We start from the raw sequence: 25,000 nt of genomic DNA on the forward strand, positions 1-25,000 counted from the left end.
GTTCTATTCCAACACAAATGGACATATGTAAACATGACGTTATCATTAAATAGCTTTTCATGTGACACTTAGATTATACTATTTCACGTCAGCTTCAGTCATTCGTAAGTTATGCAACTTGAAAATTTGGCATTGTATAGGTGATTATTCTACACAGGAAAACACATGTGAATGCTACCTGTGGCCTTCTTCTGGTCCATTTGTATATATTGTTGTAGTGCTCTGCTCAGATCTGATGCTACATCATTGCATAGGATTTTGTTCAAAATTCACTAACTGGCAACTAACACGCTCCAAATTTACCTATTATTTCAATGCGAAAACACGATTATTGCATATGATAAGGCCATAATATGTTCCATAAGAGTTAAATCTGTCAAATATTTCAAAACTGTAAGAAAATGTCATGGGTAGCCAAATCTCAGAAAAAAAAACACTTACAGAATAGTTGGAGAGCCAGGTGGATTTTATTCACACTATTGAGTACAAAAGGTTTGAGTGTGTAATTCTATTGTAAATCAGCTAACAATAAAAAAAAAGGGGGCATCTTAAGTTGCACAATCCTGGGCTTTTGTCCCTGAGGGTCTCAAAAGGGGAGTCAAAAATCCAATTAAACAAACTTTCGAGGACAATAACCGTTTCAATCCTGTTTCATTTAAATCACCCCTCAAATTAAACTAATGCAACTTAGGACATGAAAATACCTGGGGTTACTAATTAAGACACCTACCAATTAACGACCAATTACAGATTTATTTAAACTTTCAAGTACAACAAAAATTCTTCTTGCAAATGATTGTTTAGTAATCCTAGACACCATATCCACAACTCAAGACGCAATGTTTCCTGGGGTTTGTAGATAAGATGAGGGTCTTTGGGCCCTAAGGGATACGAAGACCCTCAAAACTGAACTTATTGAAAAGAGGGACTACAACAGTTTTGATTGATGCTTTGGATAATACATTATTTCAAATGAACAAAAATGCAATTTAAGACATGAAAATACCTGGGGTTACTAATTAAGACACCTGCTAATTAACGGCCAATTAACGATTTTTTTAACTTTCAAGTACAACAGAAATTCTTTTTGCAAATGATAAGTTAGTAATCCTAGACACCATATCCACAACTTAAGACGCATTTTTGACCCTGAGGGATATGAAGACATTTATACAAAAGAGGGAGTACAACAATTTTGATTGATGCTTTGGATGAAACATTATTTTAAATGAACAAGAATGTAATTTAAGACACCAAAATATCTGGGGTTATTAATTAAGACTAATTAACGACTACTTAATTAATGATAGATTTATTTAAACTTTCATGTGAGAAAATTTCTTTTTGCAGAAAATAATGCTGCATAGAATGTAGTATGATGTACGACATAGTTTATTGTTTTATAGTGACCAAATCGAATCCTAGGTCAAGTCACTGTCTTAATTTTACTGCTATCATCTCATTCGTGATCGTCATCAGTAGTTTCATTTGATGATTCCATTTCTCTTGGGAGAGGATCATAATCTTCATCCATATAATCATCCATACCACCATCTTCCTGGGCATCACCACTGTTGTCATCTGGCTCTGTTTCGACCTGAACCTCTGTTCTCCATTGAACCAAATTATGCGAAATTCGCCGTCGGTTTTTTGCCACCCATTGGTGGGTATTTTGTCCATGTCTTGGTGATGAGCACTGCCCCATAATCTTGCAACGAATGCACTTCTATCCACGTGAGGTGCTAGTTCTGCTTCACATGGTGGAATGTTGCTTCCTGCAATGCTTTTAAGCTTCTCAAATGGGTGCTTAGCATTTGACTTTCGTTTTTAGGCTTTCTCGACCACGTTGAACCGGTGCTTGTTGAGTGGGACAAGTTTCCTTGCTCTGTACAACACGCAGACAAAATCCTGCAAGATTTGGATGACTTCCTCTGTTGGGGCAGCCTGGCTCAATGAAGCAAACGCTCTCTGGAACTTGTCACTTTTTGCCACAATTGCATATGGCCTGTTCTTTCCTTTCCTTGCAAAGGCAGAGGTATAGTCAAAGCCAGTGAACGCGTGTAGGCCAGGTTTGCCGTTTTGAGGAATTTCGTCTATTAGTGTGGCTTTCTGGTGACATCTGGCAACCCTCCATGGCTTTACCGACCACAGGCCACGGCACTGAAGAAAAAAATTCTTAACTTTACCTTTTTATGTTTTATTATGAAAATAAAGATATAAAACACATCCTGCTTATTTATACAAATGAATTTTATGGAAATCCTTATTTTTCTTCATCAAAAATACAATATATTAAGCTAGTGACGTGTAGTTTTCTAACATTACGGAAAATAATTCTAATCGGAAAATACTCATTCTAACCATTAAATCATAAATAACGTAAAAAAAAAATCAGATGAACTGCCTATGGTAACACTGCTAAAAGCCAATTTTGGGAAGAAAAAACGGCATCACTGGTGTAGGCCGGGGAGTGCAGCACACAAAGCTTGGCCTATGCAGCAGCAATCATAGTTACGTTTACATGACGCAGGTCGCCTTGTCCTCTTGTCCCAACCTCTATCCACACGGTGGAGGAAACTCGATGGACGTGGTGTAGGAGTAACACTTGAATGTCAGTGCAGAAGCTCTTACGACTATGTCGCCAGGTGTGGACTTGTCCGCCTCAATCATGTGAATGATGACTCTAGTGTCAGCCTCCGAGTGGCTGCAGTTTAGAGATGGGGCTGATTCTGCATATACTTCTCCATCTTCTACGAAGTACCGAGTGCATTCTTCCATCCAAAGTTATTATGATTTCTTTTGATAAAGCAGAAAGAAGTTGAGTATCTGATTAAATGAAATATAAATAAGACACAAGTAGGTGTAAAAAAAAAAAAACGAAATCCAAGTTATATCGCGGTTAGCATTAGCTACACGGTTAGGCCTATTTCAAGAATCAAGGAAATATATTTTCCAGCTTGTTATTTAATAATTTCATCGATTTCCTCAATTTTGCTAATTTTTGCATGTGGAATTGCGTTCAGGGTCGCATAAAACAAGTATTTTCGTAGGTTTCCACCTTTTATTTTCAGTGCATAAGTGATACTATTCTTGTCCATACGATCCGGAGTGTGAATATGCTTGGCGAGCATTATTTTAATTTGATTATCTCCTGTAATTCTCTCTCTCTCTCTCTCTCTCTCTCTCTCTCTCTCTCTCTCTCTCTCTCTCTCTCTCAGGATCTTTTTACCTATAAAAAATAGTCAAGAATAACCAGAGCACTAGGCCTATTGGTCATGCTCGGGTGATTCTTTAATATAATATATATATATATATATATATATATATATATATATATAAATCCCCCCAAAACTCATGAATTTCTGTTATACAATAATGCTTGACTGGATCGAACTGATTACTGGTTGCCCGTGGAAATATGAATTTGGGTGACACTCCTTTATGATACGCCCACTTATGCAAATTCAGACTTCAAGAAGTCTTTAAGAAGATTTGAGATAAAAGGTTGAAGTGAAAAAGGTTGAGTTAGGATTGTGGGTAGAGGTGGAAGGGGGGAGGGGCAGTTGGGGTCTATCGTCTCCTTATTTAACCAGGTGGTGATTTTACGGGTTTTCTGGTTGCTTGCGACCGTCCTTATTTTTTTATATAGCGAGTCTGTTTCCCAGGTGCAAGGACTGGTCCTGGTGTCGGTCCTAGTGGTTCTATCTATGCCTAAATAACATTGTAAGCCTTGCTATGCCGGGAACTAGGCCTAGTCACCTGCTGAAGGTAGCAGCAGCAGTTACAGCCTTTCTCGAAGATGGTGATTTATGCTCGGTCCAAGAAGCTAAAATCAGAACTACCAACCACATCCAACTTTTATGTTGAATCTAGGTGCATTCATGGTTGATTATGTTTAATGATGCGGAGATTTTCCCTATACATTCTATTGATACTTTCATAGTTTTATGCATCTTCGCTAAAATAATTGATAATGCACTATGATATTAAATATTTGTTTCCACATTGCTCGAAAAATACATTGCTAATGTTGGTAATCCTGTGTTGAACGAAAATTTAAATTTTTTTCATTTGTTTAGTTTGAAGTAATTACTTCACTTAGAAATAATTACTATTACCGTAATTTTTTCTTATGGTTGTTATAAATATCATAATTTGATATTTGTGCATCATATGTTAGCTTCATTTTGCTTGATAGAGTTTTCACTGTAGAAAAATTACCGTAATTTTTTCTTATGGTTGTTATAAATATCATAATTTGATATTTGTGCATCATATGTTAGCTTCATTTTGCTTGATAGAGCTTTCACTGTAGAAAAAAATAAGTTTTTCAGCTACGTGTTGTAGTTGCTAGATAGTGAATTTCGAACGAAATCCTCTGAAATTTGTCGCTTCACTTCTGGAACTTACTGTACTTGAAAGTGTAATTAAATGTTAATTAGTCGTTAATCAGTAGTTGTCTTGATTAATAACCCCAGTTTTTTTGGTGTTTTAAATTGCATTTTTGTTCATTTGAAATAATGTTTCATCCAAAGCATCAATCAAAATTGTTGTACTCCCTCTTTTGTATAAATGTCTTCATATCCCTCAGGGTCCAAAGACCCCCATCTTATCTACAAACCCCAGGAAACATTGCGTCTTAAGTTGTGGATATGGTGTCTAGGATTACTAAACAATCATTTGCAAGAAGAATTTTTGTTGTACTTGAAAGTTTAAATAAATCGGTAATTGGTCGTTAATTAGTAGGTGTCTTAATTAGTAACCCCAGGTATTTTCATGTCTTAAGTTGCATTAGTTTAATTTGAGGGGTGATCTAAATGAAACAGGATTGAAACGGTTGTTGTACTCGAAAGTTTGTTTAATTGGATTTTTGACTCTCCTTTTGAGACCCTCAGGGACCAAAGCCCAGGATTGTGCAACCAATAAAAATGATCAGACAAGACTTATATTGTACACATACTAGTTGGTAATAGCCGAATACACACATATAAATCACCTTTCTTTCATTGTTAGGTGATTTACAATAGAATTACACATTCAAACCTTTTGTACTCGATAGTGTGAATAAAATCCACCCAGCTCTCCAACTAAAACACTTTCAAAACTTTCATTCACTCATCGCTGATGCATTTCACCAAACCGAACTCGTCCTCTAACATCAGTTCAATTATTAAATTAAAAAAAAACTAAAAAAATTTGTCGTATCATTATTATTGCTTTCAAAGCAACTTTGAAATTTGAAATGGTCCTATTTGATTATTTGTACGCCTCGACGCTGAAAAAAATATAAATATGTAAATGCAAAAGTAGAATGCGCCCACTGATATCAGAAACTGAGTAGAGCGTGTGTGACGCAGCCATTAGTGGGGTGGTGCAACAAGAACTACCAGGTCTAACATACGTAGGTCTGCAATGAGAAGCGATAATGAAAATATCTTGAAAACACTTATTTTATATTGTAAGACGAATATTGGGATTTTCATACAAATAAAATTATTTATGCTATCTTTATTAACCACTTCGAAAATGATGACGTACTAGCAAATATTCACAATTATTCTTTTGTGAAAGCCAACATTTTGTTTCTAGGCCTAGGTGTGTTAGATTCTTTACTTTACACACCTCTACCTTAAAGTTTCTAGCCAGAAAGCAAATGAGGTTATCTACACATTCTTGCACTTCAGGTTACCTTATGAAAGAATAAATTATACGCCAAAAGCGAGCAGAAGGACTTTTAAGAAAATAATATTTTAAGCCAGTTAAAAAGCAAGTGTTCCATATACCTTGATATTAATACTACTAGATATTTCGATGAATAGCATCTTCTTCATATAATCAAAATCATCATCATCTTTTATTCCTCAAAGAACGGGTAATCTCTAAAAATAAAATCATTAGTAACAGATTACATCTCAGAAGGCTTAGATTATTTTTTTAGGCCTATAAATAATTTTGCAACATACAGGAAGCTTAAACACAGTCTAAAACTTCAACATTCAAAAATACTTGTTGTAAATCGTACACCTGTTTTGAAAATGTTATGACTGTTGAGCTTATTTGGTCTACTGTTATAATGCTGCAGATGTAGTTAGGTTGACCAGTCCAAGGACCATGTTAAGTGGGCTGTCACTGATGGCACTGCCAACCTTATCACACCGTACTTTGGTCTAAGCAACGTAGATCAAAATTAGTTCGAATCACACAGATTACGAATTATACCAATGCATAAAAGGGAACATATTTATAAAATAGTGCTAGGTGTGAATTCGCAAACTTTTCGACATGTATGACATTAGAAATAAAAAGAAGTTTATCACTACTTGGCAACGTCACGTTGAGTCTGAGAATCTGGACGATACAAACAAATCATGTCGCATCAGATTTCAGCATCACTGTACAATAACAGACCTTCTAGGTTCAGCTCATCATCATAGAAAACGGTACCAGGGCGAACCTACATAAATTATTATTATTCATAAGAAAAATTAACGGGATACTAACATAATTTAGGCTTTGACAACAGACTCTTTAAATGAGATAGGTGACTCTTATTATGAAAAAGAAAATATAATGTACGCAATGGGAATGAAAGGATACATGGCTAACTACATATTTCATCATTTGAATTTGTTAAATAAACTTAAATTAGCTGCGGTTTTGTTGGCGATGAAACGGTTGTTTGGTTGTTAAATTATTCTGTTGTAAACGAAACGGTAACGTAATTGTTGACAACACAACCGGTCAGTTTCAGACTGCATTCTTAGATATAGTACAAATGACTGATGCTATAAGTGAGGCATCGACACTTAAACAGTGGCAAACTACTACCCTAAATATTATGTCTAGGCTATACTAAATGCAATCTTGTTAATTAACAGGACAAATGGGCCATTTTAAAGTTGACAGTAAGACACATCCCATTAAAGCCTCAGTTACAGGAAAATTAGGAAAACAATCTCAATGACAGACGCAAATTGTATGTCATTGCACGACAAAAGTGAGCGCTGTATCAATGGTTATATAGAATCAGTTGTAGATTTAACACGGTATTGCGCTAAAGTACTATCCATGCAATTCTATAGTACTATCCGCACTGCCCTAATCATACGATTAAAGTGCTTAGTTGAACTCTCTCTCTCTCGAAGAAGAAGAAGAAGAAGAAGAAATATCAGCTAATCAGGTATCAATTAAATGAGTAATGTCATAATTCTTTATCGCTGTTACCTACTCATGTTGAATTTTAAAACTCGGATAATAAAATGATAATCTGTAGCCAGTCCAATGATGATTAAATATTGAATCTACATCAAATTGTAGTTTATTTTCAAATTGGTATACTTTCATTGCAATAACTATTATTCTGTTTGTGTGTGTGTGAGATGGACTGTTTTACCACCACATCATACACTGGAATAGTGTCATGGCATTAATGTAATATATTAAACAGAATTATTTATAGAACAAAGCTGGCAAAAGATATATCCATACTTTTTACTATCAAAAGCAAAATATCTCGCATACCGTTACAGGTAAAAAAAAATGGGTTGGTGTGTTGGGAGGGGGGGGGGGGGGGGGGGGGGGGGGTGAGAGTGCGGGGTGGGGGCCTATCCTCCTATTCCCTCACACAATCTTTTTCCCATAAGCGTCATTGACGGCACCCCTGTCACACACAGGAGCCATGATAAAGGCTTGGAATAATTTCTCCCTTACCTATTTTTTGAGTAAAAATTGGTTGCAAATTCGCGATAAAAAAAAATATATTAAAGACCATTAATTTGATGTCGAACGGTGTTTTAGGTACAAGAGGTTAATTGTTAAAACTGTGATTGCGGAACGAGCAGTTAGTGGAAGTAATTTATTTGCAATAAAAAAAGGGTGTGATTCGACCCACAGCTTTTTCGGAGCGCGCGTTAAAATCTACGGTCAAATAGCGCGTTGTTTCACCAACGAAAATTACAATAAATGCGTAATCTTTTATTAGAAATAATTGTTATGTACTGTTTAACATGCCCATTATTTAATTTTTACAACTTAATTCTGATAAATAAATTATAAGTATCCTATGCCAAAATTCCTGTATCTATAAACTCGATGCGGAACACCTTTCTTAGACCTTTTAGGCTCTTCCATAGACTTTTCCTATAACAACAAAGTAGTTTATGGGCTTACTTCCCGAGTAACCGAATAGAGTATATTTCCACCTTCGTTTGCAATCTTTCAATTTAATTAAAAGAGATGACACTGCGGATTTTTTTAAAGTTTTTATGATTTTTGGAATTGTAGGCCTAAGCTAACATGCAAACAAGCGCACGCATAATGAGGAGAGAGAGAGAGAGAGAGAGAGAGAGAGAGAGACATTCAGTATGTCTAAATCGAATGCTGGACATCACGTTATACAATGATAACAGGCTGAAGTAACAAAATAAAAAAAATAAAAAAATTTACGGCCATATACTTTCACTTTTCCAAGAGCAAAAAACCTTTTACCTTTCCTTAGAATAAAGCAAAATTTCCGTACGATAATCTTGACTGGATTGGTCATTACCAAAACAAGTGGTATTAGCCACACCCAATACTTTTAAACAATTCTTCTTTTAAAAATACTTCAGTTTAAGAGGTTGCTTACTGAACTTGAAACACTTTTTTGTGTAAAAGATAGCTATTATCCTTTTTCAGATTGGTACTGTAGCAAATAGTTATCAAGCAACCCCCTTCCCTTTCCCTGCGCCCTCCCAACCCCCTCCCCTCCCAAAAAAAGGAAAGATAAAAGATACTTATTTAGATATGTTGGGCGTACATGATCGAGTATTCATGGATCAGGCAGAAACCAATATCGAATCATTTGTTGCATTCAAATTAATCCCAGTTCAAGGTTTACCTTGAATTACCTTGACCACCTATGGCCAAACTGGACAGTTAACACTAACAACAACAGCATAATGAACTTCAGTTTAATTATTCGTGGCGTTTGTGTTCTAGATAAAACAGTCATATCAATTCTTTAGCCAGTTTGTTCAATGCTTTTTCCCGCTACATAATGACTACAAAGATGATAAACAAAAGACTGAGTAGTACAAATAGCTCTTTGGAAAATGATTGCTTGCATTACCGAGTCTATGATCCGCTTCATGCGTAATATGTACTGACACAAAAATGCTGTTATATAAAGAAAAAGAAGAAAATAAGAAAGAAACTGTTCAATAACGATGGAATTGGGATATTAGCATATCAGCCATTCCCAAAATCAGTGAGAAAATTTTATAAACGTTTGCACAGGTTTATAAGTTAGTGTTTTCTATTTTTATTTTTTTAGTATACTGTATGCGGTTTAAAAAAAATGACAAGGAAGAAATTATCTCAATTCAATAGGTTACCTAAATCTATACTTTGTAGTGGGAACTGAAATTGAAAATTCAACTAGTCTACTTCCTAGATTATTTTTGTTTATTTTTTGTGGTTGAAAACAGGCATATAAATCATATCTTTCATTCCTACTGCTGCCATGAATACATCACGGCTTCATAACTAGATTAGGCCGTCACCATTATCACCTTTGTACTGCTAATCATCCCGTGGCCAACAGTGAAGCCGACATGGGTAATCTGTATTTCGCAATTGCAGAGTGGACATTTATTATTATGTCAACTTTTGATGTTGCCGTCAATCCCTTTCAGCATCAAACGTTTTTAATTCTATACCCTACAGGCTGACAGAACTGGCCCATTGTTCTCAAATTACTGAGGTCACTTATTTACTTTGATCTATTATCTTGTACAACCAAAAGCAAATTTACAAACACATACATACACACACACGCGCGCGCACACAATTTCAAAGGAATGAGTGAGACGAATCACTGTACATCTGTACAAGGAGAAATGTATAAGAGTGCATCCTAACTACAATAAAATATGTCGCCGAAACACGTCGGTAATTTACCGCAGACATATCACACACACGTGTGGAATACAAGTTAAAGACATCGGTACCTCTAATCAGTGCTTCATACGATTATCCAGTCAAACGTCCGTTCTTCAATTATGTTCGTTGACTTCTTTCCAACCTGTAAAGGGCGGAAGTGGCCTAACCTTAAAAAATGCGGTTTGGAATTATCGGCGGGAACGCGTTGTCCGCAGATTCAAACCCTTGTATTGATGTCGGAAAAGGCAAAAGCGAACATCCTGCGGGGTTGACTAAGGTCTAAAGTTATCGTCTTTTGGTCCAACAGGAGGTGCAGATTAACTTCAGATCGGGCGGGAAAGTGTTCTAACCCGGATGGCCAATCAGAGCGCGCCTCGAGTGTTGTTGTCATCCACGCCAGCCGCCCCAGAATTAGATACAGCATTTATTTATTTACTTTTATTTAATTATTTTTACAGAACTCTTCTTATACCATACAATCTTTAAACAATTAAGTAAACCACAACTTTCTAGGAACATGATGTAATGCGGTGGGGGGAGTAAATGAAAGTCTCGACCGTAACATAAGAAAAAAAGAGGGGGGGGGGGGGGGGGGGGGGGGGGAGAGTTAGATAAAAAAATCGACCGTAAAAAAAATCAATCAAAATTTAATAACACAATGGCATGAAAGATCTAGCATGAAAGATCTAGCCTGAACATTTAATTTATATATAATGGTAATAGTTCATTGCACAACTTCATTCGGCAGTAATCAGTAATCAATTTAGACAGATAATTACCCAAAGCTAATGTCGGGCGGGATAGACCACTTTCGCACTAGACGCCATATATGTTGCCGGCATGCGTTTGTGACAGGAGTTCTTGAAATGTGGATGCAACCCAACACTTACAAAGAAATAACAGCACTGAATAAATGCTGGCCGGTTATAAATTCCCAGGAAATAATCTCAGTCTCACCATTTTGGAGAGAGAGATACGACGGCTGGTAATGGTCACAGGGGAGAAATTCACAATATATCGTGTGGGTCATTACCTGCATATGATATTTACAGTCTTTTTCTTGTTTATACGGTATGTAATCCCCAACGGGTTTGTACTAAACACGCAGCAAAAGCAGATACATTCCGGGTTAAAACCCTGGGGGATGACTATCTGCAGAGTAATGCCACCTTTTTTTTCCCCCTGTGACTTATTTACCTGTGGCCGTGTCCCGTGGATCGTGTGGCTTTAGACAAGGTGGAGAATGGGTCGATAAGAAGTAATTCGTGTGCAGTGCGTTACGCATTTTATGCTGATTCCGGATGAGAAAACAGTCTTTGCTAGAATGTAACTTTTTTCTGACCATAGAAAGACACGTATTAAACAGTTAATATTAACTTGGGACTGTCCAGCCCTGATTAAAAAAACAAGGCTGTTTAACTAATAAAATACAGCAGACCTCCTCATTCTCAAAGGACTCTGCATTTGTGTTTTTCGGAATTAACACCCAGGTGGGAAGCCTCTTGAAATTAAGTATACTAATATTCGGCTTAAGACAAACACTTCAGTTATCAAAAAGTAAATCAGCTAAAAAGTGGATAACAAAAGAGTCTCCCCCCCCCCCCCCACACACACACAAAAATATAATAAAATAAAAAACAAAAACTCACTACCTCCCTGTACGGGTCTTCAACTTTAGATTTCGACATGAATAACCCTGCCAAAATATATAGTTCCAAGGCACTGTACTCTTAAAAGGCCTGTCCACACGAGCGGGCCTGATCGGCGTGCTCCGGGGTTGACGGGCAAATTCTGGCGGGCTTACCCGTGAATGTTGTCTACGCGGGTGAGGCGATGGAGAGGTGGGCGTGCCCGACGATGCCAGTAGTGTGTTCAGTGCGGTAAGATAAAACATGGTGCCTATCGCAAAGAAGAAGATAGTGTAGCATGATAATAGTTTTGTGTGATGAAAAAGAAGAGAATATGGTGATAAGAATGGCTCGGTAAAAGAAATGTATATGGTTAACGTACGTCTGCCAGGGTCGAAGTTCAAGCCATCGGGCACCACCATGGTGATTTTGCTACAAGACCGATCGGGCAATTTGACGGTTTGCCCGTCAAGTGTGCCCGTTAGAGGGGAAGTGCACCGATCAGGCCCGACGTGTGGACAGGCCGTAAGAACGAAGGACAAAGGACGGGACATCATTGTCACCACCGATTTAAATGAATGTTTTAAAAATATTAAGTTGTGTATTTCATCGCAATAACCTTAACAATAGGAGTACTGTCGTTGCCATTACAAATGGCGATAGCATAAAATATCTTTTTTTATTGGTCGTCACCTATAGAAGTAAGCCAACTTTTAAAACTTCGATAATAGTGTAAATCAAATTTGACGTTGGTAAACAAGGAAGCCACTTATTTTACCACTACCGATAACTTCTGGCGTTCGCTTATTTAAGGAGTCATGAAATTATAAAATTTAATAGAAATCATAGCAAGATGCACAGTGTCGTTGTGAAAAGTTATATACTAATACTGTACATATATCTCTACGTCACCAGGAGTTCAATGTATATTTTCTAGCTCACCAAAATGGATTAAACAGAAAAAAGGTAGCCATACAAATATCAATTTAACAGCAAACGTTAAGAATGCAATCCATATTTAAGGCAAACACATTCCGTGGAAACCCGCCCTGCCGGAGTTAGCCCTCCTAATATTGTAAGTTCAGCGCGATTAGAAAACACTGAACAACCGCCTCAGTTTGAATTCATTCCTAATAGTCATATTTATTCCTATGCCATGTACGTCCACTTTAGTTTACCAGATTGCCCTGCTCAACTTTACTTGACTGCTTAATGAAAATTTTTAATTCATATTAAAATTGTCAGATTTGTTTCTATTGATACCCAATTACATAATTATAGTTATTTGGTCAGCGTATTATTGAATATTTTGCCTGAATTATTAGCTACTATTAGAGGCAAATTACCGGATGAATTTCCGTTCTCTTAAAAATACTACAAATTTCGAAAGCTTATTAAAGTATTAGAGATATTCAACGATATACAGTCTTCCTTTCTTTCTCTGAGTAAATACACATTCTTCCGTCCATCCTCCGAGTAAATAAAGTTCCGAATGTTTAAAGGAAATTACCGAAATATTTTCCATAAGGACATTGAAAACTTGGCAAGTTTCTTCATTTAAAGCGTCACCAATTCAAAAATTTTCCTGCAACTAGTTAACCTAAACTTAATATTCAAAACTGTAGTCTATTCCTACACAAATGATCCTGCGTTAAGTTACACATTGCAATGTAGTTAAGTTTATTTAGGTCTGAAGGGACCACTATGAATTTGCGATTTGGCAGTGAGCTACGATAGGCCTACGTATGTAATTTTTTCAACGTATGCTCATTGCTCAACTTTACTGTTACACTCCCAGCAAGGGTGACCAGATTTTGAAAATTCAAATACGGGACACTGAAATTGAAGATGTAGTTGAACAATATAGACAACTTATGCGAAGTTATGCACGCAGTGACTCAGGCAAAGTCCTTCTCAGCCTTCTTTAATTACTTTTTTGTTTTAAAGAGCATTCGTTGTAGATTTTGTTACAAACAGCTGTTCATTACATGTGTCAAAGCAGTAGAATATTGCAATCAAGCATGTTTTGCAGCTTTGAAGGATATTAATAACAAAAGTGACTGACCGTAATATATTGAATTGCAGACAAAATACATATCAAAACCTTTCAATAATGCTTTTAAAATTATTTTCCTCATTGTTAAGTTATTTTTCATTTGTCAAATTTAGCACTAGATCTAACTGCTCTCAAGAGATGGTGTTTGGTTTGAGCGTACGTGATGAACTCCGAACAGGACAGTGTGAAATTGCACTTTCTGTAGTTCTGACTATCATCTAAACACTGCACCGGTTCCTACACCCACCCCATCGATGGCCCATCAGAGGTAACACTCGCTCCACTTGAGCGTTTGAAGAGGGGATGCGCAGTACAAATTTCGCTAGTTTATTTATTTTTTTTTAAGATATTGAAAATACGGGACAAAATGCGTCCCGGGGAGGGTCGATACGGGACAATCCCGTCAAATACGGGAAGTCTGGTCACCCTGCAGTGAGTCCCAGCAGCTCAAGATTTAAACCCTAATAGACCTACTCGAGCAATGCGTTAAATCATTTCGTATTAATTAACCAGTTTCTATTCTAGCAATCGAAAATTTAGCCCCAACCCTAAGAAAATTTAACAGGATTAGCAGGCATTTAAGAAAGCTAGATGCATAGATTTAATAACGGGAACAGACGTTGGCTCTGTTTGCCTAGCAACTAGGTCTTCCAGGAAATGTTACGTGCTCTGCAGATAACCATAGAACCATGGGAGGGGTTCCAGGAGCTTATCTGCAGTTACTTCATTCTAATGGCAAACTTTTACAGAATTTTAATGGCTAATTTATTTTCCCACTCAAATTTAAACACATTTTCACCACTTTCAAGATTCATTTTAACCACTTTCAAGACTTAACAGTTTAAAGCAAAGAATAAAACAGTATCAAGGAATGAGCAAGTCTTCAGTTTTACTTATTTAACTATTCCCTTTCATCTACCTCTTTATGCTTCATTGCCTTAGTAAAATTTAATATTTTAAAGCCTTGACACCGGAATGAGAAAAGGAACTGATAATTATTTTTAGCCTCAATAGTTCACGTATGCATTCTAAATTAAAGATAACCACATTAGCAATACCTCAAATTGCTAGTGATTTGACAAATAGAAACTTCAATAAATCGAAGATATTAGTAATACCTCACATTAGCTCAAACAAATTTAATTCACATTAGCTCAAACAAATTTAAATTCATAGAAACTTTAATCAGTGAACGGGATGCTCTTTGCATTGCAAGTTATATAATCTTGCGGTAAAGAAAACATTCCAGTAAACTAGACAAGTGATCTAGTAGGATTGCTGTTGGATCAAAAGGAAAGACATCAGATTTAGCGTAGATAAGAGAAATTTATATAAGCCTTTATTAACAAACCCGGTCAATTTCTCTAGGTATAAAATCTGCGGGTAATTTTAACTACCACCACAATTACACTATTAATGAACTCAAAAGGTCCACTACTGACTATAATCACCACCACTCAATAATAATGGACTTGCTGGGTCTACTACTGACGATTAGTAGCATACCCGTTTAATATCTGTTATGTCAATCAACTGTTGTCGCTATCATGCTGTTTTAAAGGCGGTTTGATGGAAAAACTGTTTCTCTTCATCCCAGCAAAACCTGTAATTAAAAGTCACAGGTCAAACATTCTTAAAATTTGTTATGCTGTCATGCAAGCTTAACAGAATAGGAATATCCTAACATTTAAGAAACTTAAAACTTTTTATTAAGTAAGATTAAAGAATCCTACCATAAATATCGTAACAATATATTAAAAATCGAAACATGCATGCTAAGAGCTTCGAAACATAAAAAAAAACTTAATTTAAAAAATAAAAGCTTACGTTGAAAAAATTCTAAAAATAGGCAACAGTTTTATCAATTTATCAAATGTTGCTTTTGATGAAAACTGAGCAACTCTAAAAATAGGCAACAGTTTTATCAATTTATCAAATGTTGCCTTTGATGAAAACTGAACAACTTGAAAATGGGCAGTCAGTTTATCTTTGGGTTTCAAGGAAATTAGATTAAACATTTCTTCCCTTAGTTTTGTAGACATCAAGTTCTCACTTAACATCAAGCACTTAAGTTTAGGTTTGATAGTGTTAGTAAAAATAAGAAAAAAAAATTATAAAAATAAAAAACAAGCCCCCCTCTGACGTACGGTAGACATTGTCTACCGTACACCAGAGGGGCTCCTCCCCACTTCAGGGGCTCCGCCCCTGAAGGGGGAGGATTAGCTTGCAAGGTGTTTGTATAGGTTTTTTGAGTATACTAAAATAGGAAAATCTTACCTTTCAGAAATTTATAGTTACGGATATAGTCCGGCGAAGTGAAGTTTGCAGAATTATTACTTTGACCAAAGTGAAGCTGAAGCCTTCCATATTTAGGATCCTGAAAATAAACAGGAATAAAAGTCTTACATACCAGAACTTTATAAAAAAAAAAAATATAACTACCAATTCGGTACTATCCAACTATACTAAAAAATACACTAGCAATTCAAATGTCCAGCTGCTACCGAGAAAAACTCACTTGTAATTCAAAATAGCCTTTCTGTTAAAGCGAAAAATACAAGACTCTAGCAATTCAATGTCCAGCTGCTATAAATAAAAGTTCACTAACTATTCTATATCCAGTTGCCACCAAGAAAAAATCGCTAGCAATTCAATGCAGTCCAGCTGCTACCAAGAAAATTTAAATAGCAATTTAAGATGGTCCTCATGCTAATACGGAAAATAAAAACTAAGAATTAAAAATCTTCCAGCTATTAAGAAAATTCACTAGCAATTCAATATCTAAGAACTACTAGAAAATAATTCACTAGCAATTCAGTTTCACCCAGCTGCTAAGAAGAATATACTAAAACTTAATATGATTAAACGGTATTTCTACAGAAGCAATCCGCGGTGGCTTAGACTATGGCAATTGACTGATTCCTATGTTATTTTAGTTACTGTACAAGATTTAAAAGTAATATCCATTCGGCCGGCTGTAACTAAGCAGTAATTGACCTTTGAAAGTTACATAATAGCCGCACCAAACTCAAAGGTATATTAAAGTTTAGTTCCAACCAAACGGAAAAAATATTCCTTACAACCCTTGTAAAGCAACTAAAATAACATAGAAAATGTCAATTGCCATAGTTTAAGTCACCGAAGAACGGTCCTATAGGAAGGTACCAAGTATTCGTTACGGTGAAGAAAATGTAAACACAGCCGCCATGTTTAAATTCCCCACCACCACGGAGCCATATGTTCACTAAGGGGGGGGGGGGGGGTAACGCACAGGGGGTGGGCGGGTAAGGTGGAAGGTGAGAGTTGTCTTAGCAGCACCCCACTGAATAGTAACATACCTTGACACAACTTTCGGCGAAAGCCTAACACTCACTTTCCTAAAACATAATAATTAAGAATAATGTTTGGACCTTACCTTAAAGGGGTGGAGGGTACAAAGCAGCAGCTGCCTTTAAGAATGCGTGGAGGCGGGTCTTGGGTTCCTCAAAATGCAGCTTGAAATAAGCAACAGCCAAGTACCCGACGAAGTTATACATTCTCCTCCCGTATCTTGGAGTCGACTGCCTGAGTTCCCTCCACCTCCTCTCGATAGTATTAGTATGGGCACCGGTTTCTGGGTCCACAAAGTTCATCGAGTAGTTGACTGTCAAGTGGACATAACCTTCATCTCGCAGGCAGTCATAAGCCCTCCAACAGTCAGAAATAATAGTGGTACCTGGCACAATGTATTCTTTGATAACTGCAAGCAGAGTCCCACTCGTCCTGTCGGGTACGGGAACAATGAAAAACTCCCGGGTCTGCCTGCAGATACCACCGAATACCCACTGGCCTTCGATGAGGCGACCTACGTTGTATTTTCTTCTACCAAACTTCGCCTCATCGATTTCAACAATTGTGCCGGGCCCACCTATTTGCTTCTTCTGTTGGAAGCACCAATTAACTATGACCTGAAATAAAAGTCAGTGTTAGGGGAGGTAATTAAGTAGGGTAAATTTCATAATAATACAAGGCAGGTTGTGTATGAGAGAGAGAGGGAGGGGGGGGGGAGAGAGCGGGGGAGAAGGAGGGGGTATGAATGGAAAATGGTGAGGGGATAAGCAACCAAAAATTACTTACTTCCCGGGCAGAAGCTGGCCCAATCATTAATTACTGAGTCCGACAGTCCAAGTTCTGTTCTCGCAACCTTGTAAGAAAAAAAATCACTCACATACAGGTATGCGAAGAACAGAACTGTCTCAACATCAAGGTGGGACCCAGAGAACCAAGTGCCCTTAAACAAGGAAAAGTAGTAAGAACGCGCTTTCTTCGCTTTCTTACTATGCGGTCGATAAGACCGGTCACACCTAAAGGTAAACGTGGAGGGAAAAATACCAATTATAAACAAGAAAATATGGAGTAGGTCATAAATGGTATAGGTGTAATATAATATTGCCATTAATCTAGGGCCGGGTCATATCATGGTTACATGTAGAATCCAACAAACTATTCGTAAGGTATTTACCTAAAGCACTTTTTTTGCAGATCTAGGCAGCACTCATTCCCACAATGGGGGCAAAAGACCTGCTTCTTCAGGAGGCCGTGGTCCTGGCATAAACAGACCAGCCGTTCATAATTACCTGAGTAATAGGCAGAAAAATCTTTGTAACTGAATGGGGGCAAAAGACCTGCTTTCTCAGGAGGCCGTGGTCCTGGCAAAAACCGATTAGTCGATCATAATTACCTGAGTAAAAGGCAGAGAAATCTTTGTAACTCGTGTAACAATTGTTACATGAAGTTGGCAAAGAGTTCCTGGTGAGGGGCTGGGGCGAGCGTGAAGTAGATGCAGCAGTGGATGTCATGGCGGCAGATTCAACAGTGTTGGAGTTCTACAGTTAGGAGGTGGCAGGAGGCCAGACCGTAGAAAACAGGGTAGGAGAGGTGGGGTGGAGTAGTAAAAATGCTTTGATGCTATTGGTTGAGGCAGGGTGGGGCTGAGGTAAATGAACAAGCACTTAACCCTTAAACGCCGGAGCGGTAAATAAAAAAATGACTCCCGTGTGCCGGAGGGGTTTGAGAGTGAGCGCGTAAGCGGAAAAAATATTTTTTTCAAAAAATCACAGCGCGCTTAGTTTTCAAGATTAAGAGTTCATTTTTGACTCCTTTTTTTTCTCATTGCTTGAAGTTTAGTATGCAACCATCAGAAATGAAAAAAATTATCATTATCATATATAAATAATGCGATATATCTTCTTCTTCCTAGTTTAAACCCATTTTTATATGGGGTCGCCATTACGAATGAGTCGTCTCCATCGATTTCTGTCTTGTGCCTCGTTCTCATTTATACCTTTCAATTCCATATCTTCCCTTACACAATCACGCCATCTCTTTCTTGGTCTTCCCTTCTTCCTTCTACCCTGCACTTCCATTTCCATCGTATGTCTTCCAACATGACGTTCCTCCCTTCGTAACAGGTGTCCATACCATCGAAGCCTTCCTTCCTGTATTTTCTTCGATATTTCAGCTACCTTTGTTGATCCTCTTATATACTCATTTCTAATCCTATCTTCCCTTGTTACTCCCGACATCCATCTCAACATTCTCATTTCTGCTACATCCATCTTTTTCTCCTCTGTTTTCCTCATACTTGTCGTTTCTGTTCCATATAACATTGCTGGTCTGACCACCGTCCTATGGAACTTTCCTTTCAATTTCAGAGGGACCTTCTTGTCACAGAGTACCCCTGATGCAGACCTCCAGTTATTCCATCCTGCCTGAATTCGGTGTCTCACCTCTTGGTCCATGCTTCCGCTATCCTCTAAGTACTTGAACTTCTGTACTTTCTTTATTTCTTCCCCACCCAATCTTATGCTACTTCCACCGTCCTCAGTAATACTAGAACACATATATTCGGTTTTTGATCTGCTTATTCTCATTCCTCTCTCCTCAAGTGCTGCTCTCCACCTCTCCAACCTCCCCTCCAACTCCTCCTTCCCCTCTGAACACAACACAATGTCATCTGCGTATAATATGCACCATGGCACTGCTTCTCTAACATCCCTGGTCATTACATCCATCACGATGTTGAAGATGAATGGGCTAAGTGCTGACCCCTTGGTGTAATCCAACTCCTATCTCAAATCCATCCGTCTCACCAACACTACTCCTCACTCTAGTATACACATTCCTGTACATCTCCTGAATAATTCTGACATACTTTTCCGGCACCATCTTCTCCCTCAAACATCTCCATATTTCTTGCCTTGGCACTCTGTCATAGGCCTTTTCAAGGTCTATGAATACCAGATGCAGGTCTCGTTGTTTTTCTCTGAATTTCTCCATTAGCTGCCTTATGCAAAATATTCCATCCGTTGTGCTGCTTCCCTTCATAAATCCTAACTGTTCCTTCCCTATTCTAACTTCCTCTCTCAGCCTGCTATCTATGATTCTTTCCAAAATCTTCAACGTGTGAGACATTAGTTTTATACCTCTATAATTACTGCATTCCTGGACATCACCTTTACCTTTAAATATGGGTATCAATATGCTTTCCCGCCATTCTTCTGGTATCTTTTCCTGTTCGAATATTTTTACCATCAGATCATACAAGGTGTCTACCCCTTCCTCTCCTAAGGCTTTCCAAACTTCGACTGGGATTAAGTCAGGTCCTGTTGCCTTCCCATTTCTCATTCTTTTTAAGGCTCGTATCACTTCATCCCTAGATATCCCCATTACCATTCCCATGTTTGCTTGTCCATCCTCTCTTACAAGTCTTTCATTTTCTTCATTTAGCAGTTGTTCGAAATACTCTTTCCATCTTTTCAGGATGTCTTCTTCCTTTTTTACGTCAGTACATTCCTATCTTTCATTTGCTTAATATGGGTGATGTCCTTTGTTCTTTTATTTCTTACTTTTGACAGTTTGAGCATCTTACTCAACCCTTCCTTGGTTTCCAGTTCATTATAAACCTCTTCATATGCCCTTGCCTTAGCTTGAGCTACCACCCTTTTTACTTCTTTGTTTCTTTCTCTTAATCTTTCTCTGTCCTCCTGCAGCTGTGACTCTTCAAATCTCTTCTTTGCCTCCCTTTTACCTTTCACCACTTCCCCCACCTCTTCTTCCCACCACCAGCTCTCCTTTTCCTCCCATACTATTCCAGATGTTTCCCCTAGTATCTCCTTTCCATGTCTTCTAATCACTGATGCATTATGCCTCCACCATTCTCCCACATCTTCAATTCCCAGATCAACCTCTCCCAGCACTCTTCTCCTGAACTCTCTCTTCTTATCATTATCCCTCCCTAACAATTTATACCACTTGATTTTCTTTACCCCATTCTTTTTCGTTTTCTTTTCTCTTTTCATCTTTAAATCCATACAAAGGAGCCTATGTTGGGGGGCCACGTGGTCACCTGGGATAACTTTACAATTCCTAACTTCCACCAGCCTTGATCTATTGTAAAGGAGGTAATCTATTTGTGTGCATCTACCGCCACTCCTGTATGTTATCAAGTGCTCCCTCTTCTTTTTGAAGAATGTGTTCACTATTGCCATATCAAAGGACACAGCAAAGTCTACTATACTCTCTCCTTCTGGGTTTCTCTCCCCAATCCCATGTCCTCCATGCACACGTTCAATTACATCCTTTTCATTTCCGACATGTCCATTAAAGTCTGCCCCCACTACAGTTCTCTCCTGCTCTTCCAGTTCTTGCGTTACCTCACTCATTTCGTTCCAAAAACGGCTCTTTTCTTCCTCTGTGCAGCCCACTTGTGGAGCATAAGCGCTAATGATGTTCATTGTTTCCCGTCCATAACATATCTTCACTCTCATAATGCGGTCATTCTTTCTACTCACTTCCGTCACTGCATTCTTCATTTCCCCCGACAACACTACTCCAACGCCATTCCTACCCTGCTCATTTGCTCCACTATAGATTAACTTGTAGCCATCCCCCAGTTCTTTAGCTTTATTACCCTTCCATCGAGTTTCCTGCACACACAAAATGTCCACTCTCTTTATCCTCATTAACTCTGCCAACTCTCTTCCTCTTCCTGTCATAGACCCAATATTGAGCTGGCCTATTCTGATCACATTTAGAGCTCGCTTCTTTAGCTGCACCCGCTCATGATGCAGTAGCCCTCGCCTTGTCACAGAGTTAGGGCGATGTGTCTGTGCGTCGTTTACGGAGTACGCCCTAGCCCTATTCTCATCAATATCACGACTCATTCCATTGGTTTTGGCGTGGGTTTTTACAGTCGGATGCCCTTCCTGACACCAACCCTCCCTATTTATCCGGGCTTGGGACCGGCACCCATTGAGGCTGGCTTGCGATATATGATAGCGCAAAAACGAAATTTCATATATAATTGTATTCAAATCGCGCTGTGCGCAAAACGGTTGAAGGTAACAAGTTACTTTTTTTTTCGTTGTAATTTACACTAAATTTCAATCATTTTGGTATATAACAAATTGTAAAACGATAAAAGCAACACAGAGAAAATATTATCACAAAATAATGCATGAATTCGTAACGCGCTTACGTAAACACATATTTTTTTTCAAAAATTCACCATAAATCTAAATATTGTCCTAGAGACTTCCAATATGTTTCAGAATGAAGACAAATGATTGAATATTACTATACTGTAAGAATATTAGCTTACAAATGCAGTTTTCGACCATATCTGACGAGCTAAAGTTGACCGAATGTCGAATTTTTTATATATATATTTTTTATATGCAATTATTTCGGAAATAAGAAAAGCTACAACTTTCAAATATTTTTCGTTTTATTCTACATGAAATTGCGCACATTTTCATATATAAAACTCTATGAAATGCCTAATATGAAACGGAGCAAATATTCCGAGAATGGGACTTACGCATTTCGGAGATTTGTGGCGGAGAATCCGCGCGCGGAGGGAAGGAAAGTTTTTTTTTTTAAATTCACCATAAATTTAAATATTGTGCTAGAGACTTCGAATTTGTTTCACGATGAAGATAAATGACTGAATATTACTAGACTGTAAGAGTTTTATCTTACAATTGCGTTTTTCGACCATTTCGGTAGAGTCAAATTTGACCGAACGTGGTTTTTTTTCTATTTATCGTGATTTATATGCAAATATTTCGAAAATGAGAATAGCTACAACCTTCAACTATTCATTGTTGTATTATACATGAAATTGCGCACATTTTCATATATAAAACGTTATGTAACGGCTAATTTAAAATGGTGCAAACATTACCACAATCGCACGTATGATTTTTTCGGAAGAGTTACCGCGCGGACGTAAAGAAAATTTTATTTTTTCATAAATTCACCATAAATCGAAATATTGTGCTAGAGACTCCAATTTGTTGCAAAATGAAGGTAAATGCTTGAATATTACTAGAATATAAGCGTTTTAGCTTACAATTGCGTTTTTCGACCATTTCGGTAGAGTCAAAATTGACCGAAGGTTGAAAATTTGTCACTTATCATTTTTTATATGAAAATATTTCAAAATTGATAAAAGCTACAACCATGGGTTGTTTTTAGTTGTATTGTGCATGAAATTGCGCACATTTTCATATATAAAACTTTATGTAACGGCTAATTTAAAATGGTGCAAACATTACCACAATCGCATGTATGATTATTTTCGGAAGAGTTACCGCGCGGACGTAAGGAAAAAGTTTTTTCATAAATTCACCATAAATCGAAATATTGTGCTAGAGACTTCCAATTAGTTGCAAAATTAAGTTAAATGATTGAATATTACTTAAATATAAGAGTTTTAGCTTACAATTGCGTTTTTCGACCATTTCGGTAGAGTCAAAGTTGACCGAAGGTTGAAATTTTGGCACATCGTTATTTATATGAAAATATCTTAAAACTGATAAAAGCTACAATCATGAGTATTTTTTGTTGTATTCTACATAAAAATGCGCACATTTTCATATATAATACTCTATGTAACGGCTAATTTAAAATGGTAAAAAAATTATGTCAAAGTGACGAAATAATTTCCGTGATGTGTCACAGATACTTTTTAGTGCGGCAAGAAAGAAATTCGCGCTTGCGCGCCTGCGTAACGATTGTAAACAAAACAACACCTTGATCCGTGAACTCCCAGCATCCCCCAAGGCGCGTGATTCAAGAGTTTTCGGCTGGTAGGCCTAAAAGTATTTTTCCGCGAATTTTTAAAAAAACTTTTGTATGTCGACGTAAAATACGTCCAGTCGGCACCCGAGAGACAAAAAATTTAGACGTAAAATACGTCCAGTCGGCGTTTAAGGGTTAACAAGATAAGTTGCCAATGTTAAGGGTAATAAAAGTAAATGGGTAGTTAAGGAACTAAATGTAAAAGTGGGATGGGTTCAAAATATGAAATAATACAAATACATATATAACGGGCCCAGGAGGGGGTGGGATTTAAGTCCTGGGTGGTAAATGTGTAATAGGGCCTATAGTTGTTTTAATAAATACAAAATACCAAATTAAACATAGGTTAGCATATAACAAAACTAATTAAACTTGTAGAGGATGTTGCCTGACCAGGGGTGGGGTTGGACCTGCTGTAACCCCCCTTAAAGAACCAAACCAACCTAACATAACCTAACCTAGCAGAGGATGTAACCTTACCTAGTAGGGAACTTAACCTAGTGGCAATGTTGCCTGACCAGGGGGGCCTTGCCCCCCGTACCCCCCCTTAAATGCCTAACCTAACCTAGTAAGGAATGTAACCTAACCTAACCTAGTAGGGTATATTGCCTGACCAGGGGGGCTTCGCCCCCCCGTACCCCCCCTTGAAGGCCTAACCTAACCTAGTAAGGAATGTAACCTAACCAACCTAACCTAACCTAACCTAGTAGGGAACATTGCCTGACCAGGGGAGCTTCGCCCCCCCGTACCCCCCCTTAAAGGCCTAACCTAACCTAGTAGAGTACCTAACCTAAACGGCCTACTAGGTAGATGCCTAACCTAACCTAGTAAGGAATGTAACCTAACCAACCTAACCTAGTAGGGAACATTGCCTGACCAGGGGGCTTCGCCCCCCCGTACCCCCCCTTAAAGGCCTAACCTAACCTAGTAAGGAAATGTAACCTAACCAAACCAAACCACTAGTAGGTAACCAAGTAGGGAATGTAACCTAACCACACCCCCCCCCCCCCCCCCTGGTATCCACCCCCTTGAAGTAACTAACCAACTTAGCCTAACCGGGTAACCCCCTTCAAGGAAGTAAAACTAGTAGGTAAACCAACATATAACAAACTAAACTTAAAGGTATGTTGCCTAACCGGGGGAGGGGATTCGGCCCCCAGTAGGTAAAATGACATATAAACCTAACTTTGATGGGTGTGGAAGTGTTGTAAAATGTTAAAAGTAACCATACATAACTGCATAATAGTATGGAAACTGGAAGGGAGGTGTA

The 25,000-nt window shown here is 37.8% G+C and overlaps 1 long non-coding RNA gene across 1 annotated transcript in view; it reads right to left on the bottom strand.

Annotated features, from left to right (window-relative positions):
* Nucleotides 1-13,768: 13,768 nt before the first annotated feature.
* The window catches only part of LOC135211736 (uncharacterized), a 13,399-nt gene continuing 2,167 nt past the window's right edge, over nt 13,769-25,000 (bottom strand). The window contains exons 2-3 of the long non-coding RNA XR_010313737.1: nt 15,883-15,982; nt 13,769-15,208 (exon numbers count right to left, since the gene is read on the bottom strand). This is a non-coding gene — a long non-coding RNA (uncharacterized LOC135211736). The remainder of the gene's footprint in view (nt 15,209-15,882; nt 15,983-25,000) is intronic.

This window comes from Macrobrachium nipponense, chromosome 4 (genome assembly GCF_015104395.2).
Source record: "Macrobrachium nipponense isolate FS-2020 chromosome 4, ASM1510439v2, whole genome shotgun sequence".
NCBI classification, from domain to species: Eukaryota; Metazoa; Arthropoda; class Malacostraca; order Decapoda; family Palaemonidae; genus Macrobrachium; species Macrobrachium nipponense.